Source organism: Mus caroli, chromosome 19, assembly GCF_900094665.2.
Source record: "Mus caroli chromosome 19, CAROLI_EIJ_v1.1, whole genome shotgun sequence".
Lineage (NCBI taxonomy): Eukaryota > Metazoa > Chordata > Mammalia > Rodentia > Muridae > Mus > Mus caroli.
This window is the reverse complement of record NC_034588.1, coordinates 31,984,535-32,005,578: the sequence shown is the minus strand read 5'-3', so window position 1 is coordinate 32,005,578 and position 21,044 is coordinate 31,984,535.

Genomic DNA, 21,044 nt, shown 5'->3' with positions numbered 1-21,044 from the left:
GTAGCAAGAAGTCACTAACAGGTCTTGTCTGAGGAACCAGACAGAGCATAGAGCTGAATAATGCTTCCTTCAATCTAGGAGTTCTGTCATTCCATTCAGAAGGAAACTGCTCACTGCCTTTCTGATATGCCTCTTTCTCACTAAAATATTCCCTCCTATGATGGTAAATGTTATTTATCAATTTGACTGGATGTAGATTAACCTAGAAAGTGAACTTCTAGGCCCATCCATGAAGGAATCTCTAAATTAGATTCACTGCAATGCTCCTGGACTGAATAAAGGAAAAAAAAGCAAGCTGAACACCAGCATCTGTCACTATGTGCTTCCTTAAATCAATGTGACTAATGGCCTTAGGCACTGATATATGCCTTCTCTGCCATGATGGGCTGTACCCTCAAACTGTGTGGCTAAACAAACCTTTCTCTTTTAAGTTATTTCTGTTCAGTATTTTGCCAGAGCAATGAAGAACACCTCCACCTCCTACCAGTCTATTCGACAATGGTCTCTGCAAATGACCTTTATTACATCCTGCATGCATTTGAACAAAGCCAGTCCCTAAAGTGTTCCACAAATATTGTAACAAATTTCAATGAGTCAAAACAACATAAATCACAGACACAGTGACTCTTGCTTTGTAACCCAGAACTTGAGACCTGGAGGCAGGGATATCAGAAGTTCAAGGCCAGTCAGTGCCATATGAGCCAATGTCTCAGGGAAACAAGGACAACAACAACAAAAACTCAAAACATGTGTGTAGTATTTTATAATTATAGAAGTAAGGAGTTTTAAAAATCAAAGTTTTGGCATGATTGCATTCTGTCAGCAGGGTCAGGAACAAATCTGTTCCCTGGTTTTGTTGTTGTTGGTTGGTTGGTTGTTTATTTGTATTACTTTTTTGTGCCTCTAAAGGCTACCTACCTCCTTTCATATCATTTGATCTCTGCTGTCATTTGCTCTTTGTTTCTGACTGTGACTCTGTCTTTGACTCTGACTCTCTTATAAGGATCTTCTAGGTAGACTGGGTCTACCTAGAAAATTTAGCATAACATTCCCCTCTCAAGTCCCCAGGCTTAATGACATCAAGAAAATTATTTTTTGTTACTATGTAAAGTAATATGGTCCCCAGCTCCAGAGATATGAAAGACTTTGATGGAAGTCATTCAACTTACTATACCCATACTTTAAGATCATGTGACACTGGAGACTTTTCTGTTATTTGCTGTTTTCTGGCTGCATGTTCATATGTCTGATATTTGGATTGTCTGGTTTACATTGTAACTCTTCCTTCTGTTGAACTTCTATTTGGCTAACAAACAGTCATTTGGAACAAGTGGTACCGAGACTCTTCATCTGAACTTCAATCAGCTACAGTTTTAAAGACCACTGACTAGGCATCATCTACCAAAGTGTCTTTAAATCAACTCACTTGTCATAACTGAGTTTATTTTGTTACACCATTATGTCCAGTCTATTATTTTATATCTCTCCTCCATTGTTTTAAATCACAGAGACAATCAAACTTTGATTTGCTTCTCTTTCTTCTGCATCTTTAGGATCTATATGACCTTATTTTTTTCATTTGTCCAGAGCCTTGTGGCTTTTCCAGTCAGCTGTCGCATCAGGACCTGAGCTCCATGATGCCATGTGCTACTATATCCACTTATATCTACATCCACTATATCCACAGCACTTTTCCATGAGATCCATACTGTGCCATGCCTTTGACATCTTGCTGAGGCTCTCAAGAGCATCCAGGAGAACTTGTACACCTAGACTGACCCACTCAATATTTCTTCAATTCTCTTCTCCTTCGAAATACCTCAAAAATCATCTGAAGCTCTCATCACTCTGCTCAAAACTCAAATCCAACCCAATACTCCTCACTCTCAGAAGGTGGACAGTATAGCTTTCCTGAAAGCTTTGAAGCATACCTTGCCCTACAGGAAAAGCCCATCCATTGCCAAGAGCAACTTCCTTCTTCTACATCCAGAGGACAGGATTCCTTCCTCTACATCCAGAGGACAGTGTTCTCTCCCTCTTTTCCCCTCAGTGGCATCAATGTCTTACATCTCTTCTGGAACAGTTTTCTCTTACCTCTCTTTTCTCTTTCCTACACTTTCAATATCACCTCCATTTTTTGTGAGATAATTTTGTTGTCTAGCAACTTAAACTATTCTTTAAACTTTTTCTACAACTTGCTCTTCTGATTTTACTGACTTTGTTTCCTGAATTGCTATCTTTTCTTTTGAATGTTACATTAATGATTATGCCTTAAAATGTGACAATGCCTTACAAATCAATGCTTGCAGCACTTTGTTGTTTGGAGGTCCTAGAAACAAAGTTCCTTCTAAACATTTGCAGTAACTCTGAGGCTCAGCATGTACAAATTGATCTCTTCCTCTATGTTCATTTTCTCTCTTCCTAATTCATTTTTTATCAGTTGTAGATGGTGGCATCCTCCTTTTACTCAAGATAAAAGCTGTTATGATATATTAAGCTCTTTGATACACTTTATTCCCCCTTCCCAATTAAAAGTAATCATAAAATTTCCCTAATTTTATCATGAATATGTGTGTGGATATGTCATCTCTTGAACTTCACTTCTAAGCCACTTTTTATATGATACCACCTCCTAATTATCACACTTTGTTGAGACTTTGATCTCTTCAAATTCATTATTACGATGTAGAACCACATGCCTAAGATATAATCTCCCTTGCAATTATGGATTTCAAAGGTTTTTTTCTTATCCCAACTTCTCAAAGACTATTCACCACTTCATAAAGTTTGAGTTCCTTGTCATATCATTCAAAGGTTTTCAGTGTTATGACCATGTTATGACTCCCTGATCAGGTTTCCCTTAGCCACCCCTTATCTTACAATATATAAATCACTTGTGATCCTAAAACACTGCTCCATTATTGCTTTGTATCTTTCTTTACTGCTTCTAACTAAATTTCTCTTAATCTTTTTATATAAGTGACTCTTAAAATAATAGAAATATCACCATGCATCGTAGCTATAATCCCAGTGCTTAAGAAGCAGAAACAAGATTACCACAAGTTCAAGGCCAGCCTGACCTATACAATGAATTCCAAACCACCTCAAAAAGACAGAGAGATTTTGATTCAAAAGAAAAAATCCAGATATAAGCAAGCATATACCATATTTGTTTTTATATCAGTCATGAAATAAATGATAACCAACCCATAATCCATAGATGCAGAGAAGTTAGGTATAGAAAGGAATTATGTAGGGCACATGAATCTTCCTGGGAGAAGGAAATATAATAGATTTTATAGGTGTACTCGAGAAAGGCAGGTATTGGAATGAGAGGATCAGATAGGGTAGGAGAGAAGAGATATTGTTGAGGAAGGAAATGCAAGGATAGACAGCTGGAATTGAGAGTCGTTTGAGGGATGATATGGAAACCTAGTATAGTAATTGTGTGTGTGTGTGTGTGTGTGTGTGTGTGTGTGTGTGTGTGTGTGTAGATATGTATGTATGTATGTAGGTAGGTAGGTAGGTATGTATGTAGTATGGATGGAGGGATGGATGGATGGATGGATGGATGGATGGATGGATGGATGGATGGATATTCCTAAAATAAATTAAGTTTATCCTAATGAGATCTGCTAATAATGTGGAATACAGATCCCCAACTGAACATTTCTTTTCACCAAATGAGGCTGTCAGTATTGGGCTGGGTTATATTTGTTGAGTTGCCCAAGAGGATCCCCTGGAAATCCCCAAACAACTCAGGCTGTTGCTAAGAAAATAGGTTATCCTCTGTAAACTAACATCAAGATTCCAATGCTGAAGAAAACACCCATATAACTCATTGAACATGAAATAGGAGAACTAGTGCCTACATGAAGCCCTCACTGTTAATTTCTAGTATCTTTGGTGCAGGAAAACACACTGCACACTACTAAGAGAGAAATATAAAATTAAACCAAGCCACAAAACCTTTAACTTACAACCTGCTCCCCCTTCAAGCTATATTATGGAAAGGGTGATATAGAACTTTTGGCAATAGCCAACCAATGTCTTATTTGAAGTAAGAGCAGCGCCATGAGAAGGAACCCATACCTAACACTGCCTGGGTAACAAAGAACCTGAGAATAGATAGCTCAGAGACCTAGAATAAAATCAAACACTGCTGGTCTAAAACAAAACAAAATTTAAAAAACTTCAATAAAATGACTCCAACTGATATTCTGTTATGCTCATAGATCAGTGCCTTATTCAGTACATGTCAGAGAAGCTTCCTCCAGCAGCAGACAGAAACACATGTAGAGACAAATAGTCAGATATTAGGCAGAGATAGAGAGAATCCTTGGAATACATAGCTCTAAATAGAATGTTTCCATCGAATCTATCCACTCAGAGCTCATGGAATCCCACAGAGGAGCGGGCAGAAAGTATGTAAGAGTGAGAAGGAATGGAGAATACCAGGAGGACAGGCCTTTGGAATTAACTCATATAAACTCACAGAGAAAGATTCATACAAACTCAGAGACTGAAGTAGCAATCACAGGACCTGTTTTGGTCTGCATGTATTAGTGGGCAGGAAGAGATACAGTGGCCAAGTGAGCTCTCTGGAGATGGCCCACCATCTTGCTCGGCTGCAAATGGTACATTCTGGTGAAGCACAAAGTCAGAGACTTTTTCCCGGGATTATTTCTTGCTACTGATATGCTTTCTCGTGTTAGTCATTGCCATATTCTTCATTTATTTGGCTTGGTGTAAGTGGACACTGGGAGACCCTCAGTGCCTATCGACTAGTGTGATTACTTCCTGGGTAATATAGCTCACCATATTGGACAAATTCTCTGCAGAGCAACATGAAGATAAACTTTCATAAATTAATGCTGTTTATATAAATTAATAACTTTATAGAATTCCTAATTTGAGTCAAATAATTTTAGGAAGAAATTTTAAGGAGATGGCTTTAGTTATTTTTCCAGAAGGATGTAATATAGTTAGAATCAAGAATAGACTGTGCCCCTTCCTCACAGATTAGTAAGTAAAGCCTGCATAATAAGGCATACAATGAGCTTTCATGAATTACACTAAGAAGAGAAATAGGCTTGGGGTAGGTTTGTAATCAAGGAAAAACAATCATTCTAGGCCAGGTCTAAGGATGAAGCCACAGGTATGCACTATGATAAAGCCATGTCATGTGAAACTGTTGCTTTGAACTTATAATGAGCTTATGGAATAAAACATTGCTTTGAACTTTCTATGGACATCCTTCCATAACTCCCCTTTTGTATAACATTTATCTATAAGGTAATTTTTCTGACATGGAGAACTTTTTGTCTAAAATGCTTTAAAAAGCTGAAACCAATGATCAACTTTGGGGTGTATCCATTTTATGCTTCATCTAGTGTGTGTGTGTGTGTGTGTGTGTGTGTGTGTGTGTGTGTGAGACTTACTTTCATTTTCTTTCTCTCTGGCTCATGAAAAGTTAACAAACTCCAAGCTTCTCAAGTCTCATTTAGTTAGCAAGAGGCTAGTCAGTTAAATACTAAAGAGTCCAAGTAACTAAATTTCTTTTTCTTTTCTCTTGCTGCTATGAGCAGGAGTCAAATAGCCAGAAACCATCAGCTTTTGGATGCAGAACATCAAGAGAGAGTTAAATTGCCAAAAGTCATTAAAAAGTCATCAAAAAGATTTGGCCTCAATCACCAACACCATGCCACACTACTTTCCTCATTTACTTGGCTGTCAGAAAAGGCTTTCAGCAATTTATATTGTAGCCTTCAACTTAGTATTTTTATGGGACTTCTAAGTGTGTGAACAAGTTGGTCTCCAGCTCTTGTGCCTGCTCCTCAGGCTCTCTTTCTTCTGCTGGTTTTCCTTGTCCATCTTCAATGTGATGATTTTTGCTTTATCATATTCTATTTTATTTTTTATGTTTAGTTATTATCTTTTATCCACTGTTCTTTCCTAATGAGAGATAGAAAGAGAGTGGATCTTGAGAGAAAAGGAGGAGGAAGGAACTGGGAAGAGTGGAGGGATGGGAAACTATAATGAGGATATATTGGATGAGAAAGGAATCTATTTTCATTAAATGAAAATTATGAATAAATGTAAGAGCAACAAAAAATCAATACATGAACATGTCAGCCTTTTTCTCCTTAGTTTTGTTCTATACTCTTCCTTCATAAAGATGGGATGAAATTTGTTATTATTGGTCATATTTTATAAGGAGAATCCTGAGGCTTATAGAAACTGAGGAAATTGCTTATGTTCTGTAACCAGCAAAACTCCAAATTCAGGTTTTCCAGATGGCGGAGTTCATACCACAAAAACACACACCAAGCTGCCTGTCCTCTGGATCTTATTCAGAGCTCATGCTCATTATACTTGATAATGAATGTGATAGATGGGTGCAATCTGACATTTATCAATAAATTAAGTGCTTGCTAGTTCTCATAGGTAACTCTAAGCTACAGATACACTGACATCATTGGATTGATGAGCATCAGATTCATGCAGTGGACTATAAATGTTCTGCTCTTGTAGCTTGCTTTCTGTGATCATTATCAGCAATGCTTCAGAGCTAGAAGATATCAAGGTGATTTAAAATGAATCAGCTAGTTGTGGTGGCACATGTCTGCAATCCCAGATTATAAGAGAAAGGGACAGAATAAAAATGAGTTAAAGACTGACATGAACTATATAGTGAGATCCTGCCACAAAAATAAAATAAAATAATAAGTCAAATATATTTATGGGTGTGTAGACTTTTCACAGACATTGTTTGCCCATTTGTTTCTTAAACTCATTATTTTAGAATTATCTAGACCAATATTCTGAACTTTCCTAATGCCGCAATCCTTAAATATAATTCTTCATCTTGTGGTTAGCCCCAACCATTAAATTTTTGTTACTACTTCATAACTGTAATTTTGCTATTGCTATAAATCATAATGTAAATATATGATATGCAAATCCCATGAAAGGGTTGTTTGACACCCAAAGTGTTGTGACCCATAGGTTGAGAACCAGTGGTTTGATCAATAGAGCCATTGAAGTATATTCAGAGGAATATATTTCGGTTATTTTCTTACTTATTTTAACTGTTATTTTGCTTTGAAGTAAATGAGCCCTGTTCGTTTTACCATTGTTAGATTTAACAATTTCTTGATTATGCAATGGTATACAAGGAAGAATATTTAATATAAATTATTACATAAATTTGGAACTTTCATATTTTTGTCTAAACTACAAGTATACTTACTGTAAAATATTCTCTCAGCATGTTGGATAGTATAGACACTATACAGGATTTTAAAGACAATATTTACAAAGAACATAATTCCTAGAAATATTAAGTACTAGAAAGATAATAATTAGTACTCCATATGTGTTTGTAAAAAATTTCAGTTTTGTTTTACTTTAGAAGCACTAATTTCTTAGAAAATATTAACATGCAGATGTTTCCTACCACAGAGTGGACTTAGTGACCTACTAAAACCACTATAAGTTAAAAATCTTTAATATGCCCAACATACTGAAAATTACACCTTTCCGCTGCAAAATATAAATGATTTTCCACTGCAATGTCATGGTTAAGTGAGAGCTGAGGCTACTTAAACTGTCCAACATCTTGAATGTTGTAAAGTAAGTAAGAATTTAAGTATCACAAAATGTAAGTTTGATCTATTGAATGTCTCACTTTTTGTGATACTTAAATTCTCTGTATGACTACTATCTAATAAAAATAGAATAGAAACACACATTTAACTTTAACTAACTACTATTTCTACTAACTACATTAGAAAATAAAACTAGGAATAAAATCAATTTTAGTACTATATTTTATCTAATTCAGTAGGTTCACAGTATTATCTTTCAAGTACTTACTCAGTATTTCTAGAAATTATATTCTTTGTAAATATTGTCTTTAAAATCCTATACTGTGTTTTACATTAAGAACATATATAAATTTGAATTAATCACATACTGAATGCTCAGTAGCAGTATACCTAGTGACTATTGTACTGGATAGCTCTATACCCTTATATTTATTTTATAGTTCTTAAAAATCAATATTTACCTTTATGAGATATAAAATTCTCTCATTATATTAGGGGAGTTTTAGAAAGTTTTCATAGCTTGTTTGCCTTCTGCTTAATAATATGTTTTGAAGCCAAGTTACAAAATAAATGAAGGTTTAGTTTGGAGAAATAATGTTTTGAGGTGTTTGTTTGTTTGTTTTTACACATTACTAGGAATCAAGATTGGGATCTTACGCATGACCATCAAGCACACTATGGACCACATCTCCTGCCTGGAAAACACAGTATGAAAATTTCAGAGCTATCTTGATCTCTGGCAGCATTTTATACATGGAAGTACAGTATTATCTATTTACAGAAAACACATGTTCAGTGTTTCAGTGGGTCTTCTTTACCCACTTATATCACCCATGTGCAGGACTGTATGGGAAGAGCTTTTATAAATCAGCAGAAAGCCTTGCAGTACCTAAGACAACAAGTGTTCTACACAAGATCAAGTTTTAAATTCCTGTTTTCTGTGTAAAGATTTGCCTCTTTGGTATAGAGAATCTGGAGCATTCTCAATTGACTAAAGGTAACTGTCGTTTGTGTAATCTTTCTCTGTTTGGAGGTTGCTACTTTTTACAGACAATGTCCTCCCTTAGTCTCTCAACATTACTTGGGATTCTTGTTGTAGTCTGACACACAACTTCCAGCATAGCTGTAGCCATTTTGACCCATGCCCTACCATGTAGTTCATATTGTTGCTGTAATATGCCTACCTATCATTGACACAAAAAATTCACTTGATTCACAACAAGCTCATACTGACCAAATCCTCTGTTATGTTCTGTATGTCTTGAGTTTTATTAATTTTAAGGAATTTCACAAAGCTTTTGTAGGACCCATCAAATTAAAGGTCAATATAAACTCTTATAGCTAAAATGGCTGAGTAAGAGTCAATCACCAGGCAGCACTTCCTGCACCTGTGTATGAGCTCATTGTGGAATTTATGGGTTTTAGTTTTCCTTTATAAGGAGACTGAAAAAGTATTTGTGGTCATGGTTCAGTCCCGAATTCTGAGCTATGGTCCTAATCAATCAATAAGGGAGTGCGTTCAGTAAATCATCCCTACCTGATTGAGATCAGTGCTCATGTGATTTGTGGAGACTCCAAACATTTTACTCAGAGGTATAGTGCGGGTTTGGGATGAAAGCTGACTCCAAAACAGCCCAGCATGCTCATTTTTGCAAGTATTAAGCCTTGCTATTGTGTATGTTTTTGACTCCCATTTTGTTTAGAGCCTTGTTTATAGTCCTTGCCCACACTTCATGATTTCTATAACCCAGCAATGGTAGTAGACTAAGAAGTAGTTTGTCATTTTTTTCAAGTAAGGATTAAAATTAAAAGAAATTGATAACTCTCCTAAAGTTGATGTAGTGGGAGAGTATTTACATTTCTCAGGCAGGCCTATTCAAGTTCCTCAAAACAAAAGGTTATGTTTGGCTGGGCAATGGTGGTGCACGCCTGTAATCCCAGCACTTGGAAGGCAGAGACAGACAGATTCCTGAGTTTGAGGAATCTGGTCTACAGAGTGAGTTCCAGGACAGCCAGGTTTACGTATGAGCCAAGATGAAAGAAAGAAAGAGAGAGAGAGAGAGAGAGAGAGAGAGAGAGAGAGAGAGAGAGAGAGAGAGAGAGAGAGAGAGAGAGAGGAAGGAAGGAAGGAAGGAAGAAAAACAAATATCTAGATTGTGTCTTCTCAATTTTTCAGAATATACATGATAACAATTTGCTCAGAACATAAAATTGCAAGCAGTGTGTGTGTGTGTGTGTGTGTGTGGTTAAAATTTTAGCACTCCAAACATTTATCAATTTTAAAATGCAGTAATTTCAATGAAATCTAATTTAGATGATCAAGGTGCAACTCCTAGATTCTCTAGAATTTTAGAAACTCGTCTGAAAAGATTCTCTATCACCTATCATAGGCTGGCACAGGGTCACTGGTGCAACCACACAGAAACTAGAGCAAAACGTGTTACATTACCACATGGTTCAGGTCTCCATAGATTAAAGTTATTGTTTGTAAATGTTGTTTTTATTTCCTTAGATGAAGTGATCAGATGAGAACCATACCCAAACTATGTGAATTCATGACTTGGGCTGAGCCCAGAGAATTTCTTTCTCTGTTCTCACTTCTCACTATTCCTAAATCTAGACCTGGATGCTTCTAGCCTCTAAACACACTAATCTTCCAAGCTGACTGACTGAATCTGGCTTCTCTCGGCTTCTGACTGAATTGCTCTGCCTGGCCTCCTACTAACTTTGGCAATATGTTCTAATCTGGTTCTTTCTCATTTTCTGGCTCATGCTGTCCTCATCTGTGTTCATCTTATTCTCTGTGTAATCCATCTCTGTAAAACTGTCCCAGTAAAATTGCCATACGGATGTACCACACACCACAAACCATACCACATCACACCACACTTTTTTTTCTCTCTCTCTCTCCCTGCTCTAAAGTAGCCTCTCTTTCTTTTCTGGTCTCATGTGAGTTGGGCACATCCTATCTCTGACTCAGCCTGTCAAATCTTCCTCTGATTCATTGTTTTGTCTGTCCCTCAATTAGACAGTCACTTTCAAACATGGATGCTTTTTTTCTACAAACTAAGCTTACCTTCATTGTTAGTGATGAAAGGTGTGTAATAAAGGCATATCTGTATTCCAGATAGACCATACTATAATCCATGGCATGACTGCATTCCAGCCAGATTATATCTCTGGATGGAATCCCTTGCCTGAGCAGCTATGTTGCTGGATTAAAATTCCTCTATAATTGGTACTATAGAATTTCTAATTTTTAATCTTTTCTATCAAGTAGAGTTAGAGTATAAATGACAGCACAGATCTGTTCTTTACATCAGACAGCTCTGGAACTCTAGCTGTAGCTACCGCAAAACAGTCCATTGAGCTAGAAATGCTTTTTTATTTCTACCAACATACAGCCAAACTCCTTAGGCATAAAGACCATTACATGAGCATATTGTTGCTATTACATCAGGCAAACAGCATCACATTCTATTTCAACTGACAAATAGATGGGCAGGAGACATGGGGGGGGGGGCAGGGGAGGGAGAATTGAAATGTACCCTTCTGGGTTTCATTAGCCTCCTTTCTTCATTTAATTTATTTATTAACATTCATTAGATATTGTATGTCATACCTTGTAGAAGTAGCTGGGGGTATATAATTTTTGTCCCTAAAAATCTATACTTAAAAAAATGAATGTAATAGGTTAAAAAAGATTTAGAATAGCAAACTGCATTCATATTACCTCTAAGTCCTTTACATTTTAAAATTCTGGACCTCTGAGTAACTGTTCTGGACAGACAATAGCAGGTGTGGGGAGAACAACAGTCGTAGTTGAGGAAAGGGGCCTTGAATGAGTCAACTGAGCAGAGTTTGGTGAGTGGTTATAGTGAAGAGAGTTAAAACATTTAAAAAATAATTATGATAAAGTGTATGTAACAAAAGATGTTCTTTTAACTGCTTTTGGTGTACAATTCATGGATATTAACTATTATATGATGTTACTCAGCCATTACCCTTTAACAATTTCTGAAAAAAATTCTTATCATCAATAGAAATTCTGTACTAATCAAGAAATAATTCCTCACTTCTTTCTCTGCAAAGTCCTTGGTAGTCTTCAAGCTGTTTCTCTCTCTCTCTATGACTTTGCTTTTGTGGATACTTATATAAGCGAACTTACCCAACACTAGACCTTTGCGTATGACTCTTTGATCTACCACAAGATTTTCAAAGTTTACGAGTGCTATGATGGCTCATACAAAAACATCTCTCTGTGTCTCAAATAATATGCTTTAGAGCACTTGTGGACAAGTACTTGTCTGAATTTCAAGTTTCTGGTTTATATGTAGAATTCTCAGATGCCTAGCAAATCTATAATAGGCTTTAAAAATAATGGTTATTTACCTGTTGTGGATTACATTTATTTCTTTAGTGAGAGGGTTGCCCATGCCAGTACACACATGTGGTAGTCAAAAGCCAGCTTCCTAGAGTCAATTTTCCCCTTCCACTATGTGTTTTCTGGGAAGCAAAGTGAGGGCATCAGATCTAGATCACCCTTGGCCTGCTGAGTCATCTACCCTGTCCATAAACTAGTATTAAAAAAAAAATGAAACAATGGAGACAATTTTATTAAATTTTGTCTAAATTTCTGGGTGTGAGACATTCTTTTATTTTACTCTTGTTCTACATGTTCTTAATATTTTTTAGGCTTTAAAATCACATTTTTATATTTATTTCATTTGTGTGTGTGTGCGTGTGTACAAAATCAAGTTCATTCTTTGTGGTTCATTTCCCTGAAAAACTCCTGAAAAGCCTACCTGGCTCCCCCATACTCTGTGCTTCTGGGTGGCCAAACTGGCAACATAGATGTTAGGAATATAAATTGGGCTTTTTGTGGAATCATCAAAGCACCACTCATAGAAGCAGCACTAGTTGATACACATCAGTAGTTTCAATGTCTCCACGTCTTTGTTGTTCTATACTGATCCTCAGGTTTCTTGTTCTATACTCACCCTCAATGAATTGCTTAATGCCTGACTACGTCTGTAAGGATAGAATTCTTTTCTCAGGACCAATCAAATGCTAATCCTTTCACCAATTCAAGAGAACTGATATAAAAATATAACAATATTGGGCTCATTATTTTCAAGTGCTAAAAAGTAAATATAAAGTGAAAGTATTTATAGCATTCGATTTTTAAATAATTTCTATAGGTGAACAACAAGAAGAATTACCATGGACTAATCAGAAATTGCAATGATTGGCAGCTAGTGAAATATCTTCAATATGTAAAATGAAAATTTTGCGAACCTAGAATTCGATATTTAACAAAATCATCACTTAATATTGAAACTAAAAGAATGATAAGTTTTGAGAAAGGAAAAAAATCATACCAATAACTCACTAGGTGCTAATGGATAAATATTTCTAATTAAAAGGCAGAGATTATTGAAACAATGTAAAAAACAAAAAACCGAAAATATCCCAACACAACAAAACAAAAACCATAGAAAGCACAGCAATGACAGGCAGAGACTAGAGATTAAGCTGCAAAGGCAGAGACCCTTCCTCAAAAAATACTCCTCTCTCATATGCTGTCTGTTAGAAATATACTTTATCTTTTATTTTTATTTTAAACTCTTCAAAGACTGGCAGGTTAATTCTAGATGTATCCATTAGTAATACTTGTCTAGGATGAGCTCCCCAGCAAAGATAGATCAGCATACAAGTGCCATTTAGAGAGAAACACTCTAAACACCAAGCTGGAAATTCTGTTTCCATTTCTATACAGAAAAAATAAGTACACATCAATTTTAAAACTCCAAATAAAATTATTATGTTTATGTTGCAAATATAAAGGAAACTTGTTTTGCAGAAGAGGTGCCAAAAAACAATATATGACAGAAACAATTGAGTATTATATTACCCACCCACCCACTCACCCCAGGAGTCATGGAAACACTCTTGCATATTTTTTTTGGTTATTTTATATATTTACTATTTCAAATGTTATCCCCTTTCAAGGTTTCCCCCTCCCCCTGCCTCTATGTCAGTGCTCACCCACCTAGCATCCCTGTACACTGGGGCATCAAGCCTCCACAGGACCAAGGGCCTCCCCTCCCATTTATGCCAGATAAGGGAATCCTCTGCTATATATGTAGCTGGAGCCATAGGTCTCTCCATGTGTACTCTTCAGTTGGTGGTTTACTCTCTGGGAGCTTGGAACAGTGGTTGGATGCTGGTTGGTTGATATTGTTGTTCTTCCTATGGGGTTGCAATCCCCTTCAACTCCTTCATTCCTTCCCTTAACTCCTCCATTGGGGTCCCCATGCTCAGTCCATTGGTTGTTCATGAGCATCCTCATCTGTATTGGCAATGCCTCTCAGGACAGCTATACCTACCTCCTGTCAGCAAGAATACTACTCAGCTATTAAAAACAACGATTTCATGAAATCCACAGGAAAATGGATGGAACTAGAAAATATCATCCTGACTGAGGTAACACAGTCACAAAGGAACACACACTGTATGGACTCACTGATTAATGGATATTAGGGGGAAAAATACCCATGATACAACTCGCAGACCATATGAAGGTCAAGAATAAGGAAGATCAAAGTGTGGATGTTTCTGTCCTTTGTAGAAGAGGAAACAAAATAATCACTGGAGGAGAGGAATGGAGGGACCTTGAAGAGAGAGAGGAGAGGGAGGGAAAAGGGAACAGGATCAGGTGTGGGAAGAGACAGAAGAGAAGTATAGAGGCTCAGGAAATTGAATAGAAATATGTAGCAGTGGGGGATGAGGAACTAGTGATATCCAGTAGAAATTCCCAGATTCCAGGGAAGCAAGAGGTTCCCAGGACCCAACAGTGATGGCATTAGTTGAAATACACAAAAAAGGGGAGATAGAACCTGTAGAGACCATATCCGGTGGATAGGCATGGGCCCCTGTTGAGATATGGGGCTACCCACCCATCTCAAAAATTTTAACCCAGAATTGTTCCTGTCTAAAGGAAATTCATGGACAAAGAGTGGAGCAGAGACTGAAGGAAAGGCCATCCAGAGACTGCTCCACCTAGGGATCCATGCCATCTGCAGACACCAAACCCAGACAACTGTTGCTGATGCCTAGAAATATACTTTAAATATAAAACATAAATTCATGAAAATAAAAAGATAAAGAATTCACACCTCCAAAACCTAAAAAGTCAGGAGTAAAGGAAAGGGGTACCTCTGATAAATGTCTTTGATAAGAAGGGAGTCAAAGAAACCATTAAGAAACATATGGCCTAAACTATACTGTCAACCTCTTTTATGTAATGGTTATAGAACACTAAACCCAGTGTGTGCATGACATACAATCATGTCAGAAGTGCAGGGTGCATTCACCACATCAAACTCAGTAAACTAGGCTTATGTGTTGACAAATGCCTGGATTCTTGTCCTCACCATAGACAGAAACCACAGCAGGGACAGGAAGAGACTAGAGATTGTGTTAAGCAGCAAGGGGAGTGACCCTTCCTCCAAGATACTCCCTGCTCAGTGTTTTTCTATAACTTCCATAACAGTGCTACCTGCTGGGAACAAATGTCCTCTTCATGATTGTAGTCACAGGAGACAAAAAGTCAGAATGAGATAAATGTCACACAAGAACTCTGGAAATCCCTTCATAGAGTACTAGTGATCAATAGCCCTCCCACTATCCCTCACGTCTTACAGGTCCCACCAAATGTTAACAATACCACACTGGAGACCATTCTTCTCACACATAAATTCACTCAAACCACATCCAAACTATATCAAAAAGTAGGCTCACTTCCTCTCTCAGGTGTATATCGGTTGTGGTGGAATAGGTATATCACAAAAGTAGAGGCATAATGTCAGTCACCTTCAAATGCCCTACTCAGCTCATAGGACCTTTGCTCAAAGCTACTTGCAACATTATGGAGGGTTTTGTTTTTGTTTGTTTTTGTTTTTGTTTTTGTTTTTGTTTTTGTTTTTGTTTTTGCTTTTGCTTTTGAACTCTTGTAACCAAACTACACGAATGCGAAATTAAAAATAAAGCACATAATAAATTGTATATGGCTGTGGACAGTTTTTGAAGTAAACAAATATGGGTGTGAGTACTGTGCTGGCATTCATTGACTTTAGGACCCTCAGTGGTAGTCTGATTGTTTCTTTATGTGTAAGACAAGAACCAGACCACTTTGTAAGATTATTATAAAATGTAAATTTAATTGTAGATATAAAATGTCCTAATTTTAATTCTTGCAGAAATCTTTCTTATATACAATATATATGTCTTGGAGATGTAAGATGCCTGTACTGCACAGAGGAACTTGGTGCTGACAGCTCAGAGAGCAGAGTCTGTTTACCAGGCACACTGCATAAAAAAGTAAAGACTTTCTGGCAGTGAGATTAGTATAGCTTGCATGGAGAGCAAATTTAGTTCAATAACATATCCAACGGTGATTTCTAAAACTGTATCCTAATAAAAACGAACTTAAACACTTAGGCACAGCTAATTCTGAAATCCCATCATTAAAAACCATGTGTCAGACAGTCCTTTCAATTATGCAGAACTTTTAATTTCAGTTTTTAATTTTAAAGGTAGTTGTCATAGTAACTTCCAGGCACTGCTGGCAAATGGTACTAAGGAGATATGCAAACATTTTCATGGAGTTTTTCAATATGTTGGGAAAACATTATACAATATTTAACAGAAATGCTACAAGTCATAGCAAAGGAGAGCCCTCATAGAGAACTAAAATTGTTCTTGCCCTGAGGCTGTAACTGCATATGATATACACTCTTGGGAAGGATAGGCAAAAAAAAAAACATTGTGACCTAACCTTTCTGAAAATGTTAACGAATTGTTGGAATTAAACAATCACAAATCCAATAGATAGTAAAATGGAAGAAACAGAATGGTGTTGGGAACACGTTCTTCTGTGTTGTCAGATTAGAACTTGCCTAGCTCCTACCATCTGGTGACTATAACACTGAGTTCCTGTTGTTTTATAAGAAAACATTTGCTCTGGGGAAAGGTTGAAGCCCTAGGGACTGGGTCTGAGGCCAGGTTAAACAGACTGGAAGAAACTGTTCATAACCAATTCCTGACTAATTCTAAGAGTGAGCAGATTTTTGCAGTTTGTTGGTCAAACCACGATAAATAAGAAGGGTGTGATAGGGTGCTTGACAGTGAATCTTCTCCTGGTCCTTCTTGTTCTGATAAAACAAAATGCCTATGATTAGATTACTTAAAAAGAGCCAAAATGTATTTCCCATAGCCATGAATATTATGAAGTTCAAGATCGAGGTGACATGATTGAGTGATGTCTTTCTTGTGCTAACCTCTTGGGCAGAAGGCAGAAGAGCAGAGAGAGAGAGAGAGAGAGAGAGAGAGAGAGAGAGAGAGAGAGAGAGACTCACAGCCATATGCCCCTTTCACTGCAGTATCAGTCCATTCATGAAGATGGAAACATTAGGACCAAAACATCTTCCCAAATGTTTCTCTCCAATAGTGTTTCATTGAGAATTACTTCCAACACATGGCCTTGTGGTGACCCACAAAAAATATAACAAAGTCATTAACCCCTTCACAAACCTTAGTGACTTAGAATCATTGATGCTTATGTCACACTATGATCTTGGTGATTGTCCAACGGTGAAAGTATGCAACACACTTCCCCCATTTCTCAGAGCATTTCAAGAAGTTAGAATTCACTCCTGCTTTCAAAAAACAAGAAACAGTCTGAGATCTACTGTACCTCTGACACTAATACACATTAAGCACCCCTTTAACCTGAGTATGGATTTATTATATTAGTTAGCAAGATGATTTCCATAAAGTGGGAAAATATTTTCTTTTCTGAAAGGCAAGCTACTATAATATTATGTACTTGTCACTGATTGTCATGCAACAATTCACCTTAAATTTTTCAGCTGATCTCTAAATATCCATGTTTATTCCTGTAGATAAATATTACTCATCCTTAAATCAGAAAACCCTCTTTTTCGAGTGAATAGTGGTGAATCAGAGATTCATTTCTGTGCAAGTTGTTGAGAGTGACAGAAAAATGCTCAACCCTAAGCTTGTCATTCATACCATCCATTCTAAAGTTTTAGGACCATGGTAGAAAACAAATAGGAACATATGAAAGTCATTGAACAAGAAGATGATGGGAAATGTCACTATCTGAACAATGCACAGCCACTGCAGCCACGAACTCACAGCAGCTGCTGATTCTTGCACTTGGTAAGCAACTGGCTTTCCCAAAAGTCAGAAACTAACGGGATTGACAATAGACCATTCTTCTGCTACATTCTATGCTTTAGAAGACAGATAACAGACACTGCAGTCCCGCAGACATGTTATCTAAGGGCATTAGCATCAGGAAGCAGTGAGAGCTGGAGCTTACAGACTGCCTAGCCCACCCATGTGCCTGAGCCTTCACATGACTGCCATATTCAGTCAGTGAACTTTACTCACAATGTACACACCCTCCCTAATCCTCAAATGCTGACCTTGAAGTACTTCTGTCTCTGTTAAAAAGGGAAAATGAAGATCTGACAATTTAAGTAATTTCCCTGAGATGACATATCTTATAAGTAACAGGGACAAACTTTGATATAGACTTCCCAACTCTTCCAGTCACTCTGGCACACTAACCGCACTGCTCATAGCATCTGTTTTACTGAACACTTTAATTGGAAGGCACATTTAATGTTGAGCTTGGCAAACACTGAAGGGTCACTGATCTAATTAAACAGAAAGTAACATGAATCTTTTGTCAAAAAAATATTTCTAGTCTTATCTTCACCAAAGATTTCCCCCTTAGGCAAAAATTCAATATTGAAGGAATTTTAATGATGGGAGTCTTTAATTCTGATCCACAAAAATATTAAGAAAATAATAATTTTTTAAATAATGGCTTCTCAAATGGAGAAATATTAACTAACATAATAGCATCAGTGAAGAGAAATGGCTAAAGATTCTGATTCTTAGAGAAGTTTTTATACATGTATCTTAGTTTAAGAAGAACCTTGTGCATGTGGCAGTAGATCATTAAACTTCCTAGCAAATGTGCTTTTATAGAAAAGCAAAAACTTGGTGCATCAGAGAAATGCATTTTCCTGTCTTTGAAAACAGTTTCACCAGGCTGAAATCATGTTCCCAAAGCTTGAGCAGGTCAATGGAAGCTGAGACATAGCCTGAGAGTGTTCTACAATCTTGAGGAGCTGATGGGGCAGAACGTATAAAATGGCAGAGCACAGATGATCCTTAGTGTGTAGATAAACAGAACATACCACAACAGTGAGTGCCATTACAGATTTGTCCAAATCTGTGGAATGCACAGCACGGAGAGGAAGACATGAACCACCCTGATGGGGAATGTGTGTAATGGTGAAGGCTATGCATGATTAGGTTATAGAGTATATTAAACATACCTGTATATTCCTTTGGGCCTCTCTATGAACCTAAAATAACTCAAACAAACAAAATCTTGAACATATGAACTGTCAGGAGAGTTTCTGTAATTGGAGAATGCTGCTTAGGCTAAGCTTATTTCTAAAACTCCAACCTGGCATCATTAGTTTTTCTATTTTAATGCAAATCCATTATTTTAAAGGTATTCTGTGCTATTACAGAAAACTCAAGGTTTTGAAAAGACCAAAGGAACACCAGCAAATAGGTTAATTTTGACTTTTTATATTTTGTCCATCTGTCCCCAAACCTCTCCTCTGACCTTTTACCCAACCAACCACTTCCACAAACTGATGCCCCATTAATTACCTTATGGTCCCAACCTTATGTGCCCAAATGAAAATTGTTATTTCAAGAGCTACACTCTCACCTCACTCTCTGGTAAACATTAAGAAGCACCCAAATTTGTTGCCTGTCTGATGACAACTAACTGGGCAGCACTGTCTAGTCTCAGTGAGAGAGGATGTGCCTAGTCCTGTAGTGACAGATGTGGCAGAGTGAGGAGCAAGTGGATATGGGGGGGGGGGACTCTCCATTCTCAGAGGAGAATGGGAGGGGCCACAGGGAAAGGGCTGACAAGTGGGGCCTGGAAGGAGAGGGGGCTCATATTATGATGTAAAGTGAATTAATTAAGTAATTAATTTTTTAAAAAGAAGCATCTTTGGGAGGAACGGTGATCATGAGAGTGGGTCCCTCCTCTCCTAGTGCCAATACAACTTCTTGTCATGTAGACATGAGTTATTTAAAAATGGATTAAAATGTTATATAGTATGTCAGTATAATTTACTTAAAATATTCCCCTCAAAAGACTTTGGAGAAACCAAAACTGTCATGTGAAAGCTTGTATCTGAGAATCAAACACTAAGGCAGAGATTAAGTGGGAAGAGGAGAGGTATTTGAAAATTCAAAACAGAATTTAGAATCATTATTAATATTGTTCGCTCTGATGCAATGTAGTTGTTAATGATAGTGCCACACAGATAGTACCCATCAATTAAAAAACAAGATAAATTAGAGTATTGTTTTTTAATAAAAGACAGAAAGGAAATAGATCCTCCAGAGGAAGGAGGGTAAAGAGGAACTAGGAGGAGTGAAGGGAGAGGAAACTGTAACCATGACACATTGAATGAGAAAAGAAACTATTTTCAATAATAAAATAAAGACTATTTTAAAACTACATTATAAAGATATTTATTTCAGTGGGGTCAACTGACAGGAGCTAAAGAAATATTAATTTTTCAATGATAATATGATTTTCCCTTTAAATATTTTGAATGATGTTTTGAGGCTATAAAGAAATATTGTATTCCAGCACTCAGGAGGCAGAGGCAGGTGGATTTCTGAGTTCGAGGCCAGCCTGGTCTACAAAGTGAGTACCAGGACAGCCAGGGCTACACAGAGAAACCCTGTCTTGAAAAACCAAAAAAAAAAAAAAAAGGAAATATTGTCATTTCTAGTAAAAAACTATATTGTTATGATGAAATTTGACTAGCCTAAACCTAATTAACATACAAGTTTTAGTATAAACAGATATAACTGGAAAACTTATTATTTTCTGAATTATAAGAATAAACTGCATCATAGAATTGGAATTCTGTTAATAAATTAACCAAATGCAAACAAGCAGCCAACTCAAAAGCACAATGTTTTTACCTTTTCATGGGTGTGAGGCTCATGTGCCCAGCAAGCTTTCAATTTAGGATTGTAAAACTATCTTCTTGTGAGGATAGCCCAGTCATCTAAGTCAACTCAAACTCAAACTCAAACTCAAAAAAAAAAAAAAAAAACCCTTATTTTTCATGTATGAATTTATCAAAGAGTAGATTTACTTAACAAATGAATTGTTATATTTTGTTTTGTTTCCTGGGTAGAAAAAGAGACAGGAGGACCCACAGCTCCTGATCTTTGATTCCACTGATGAAGACCTAGATTCTTCCCTGCCTAGAAGAAGTACAATTT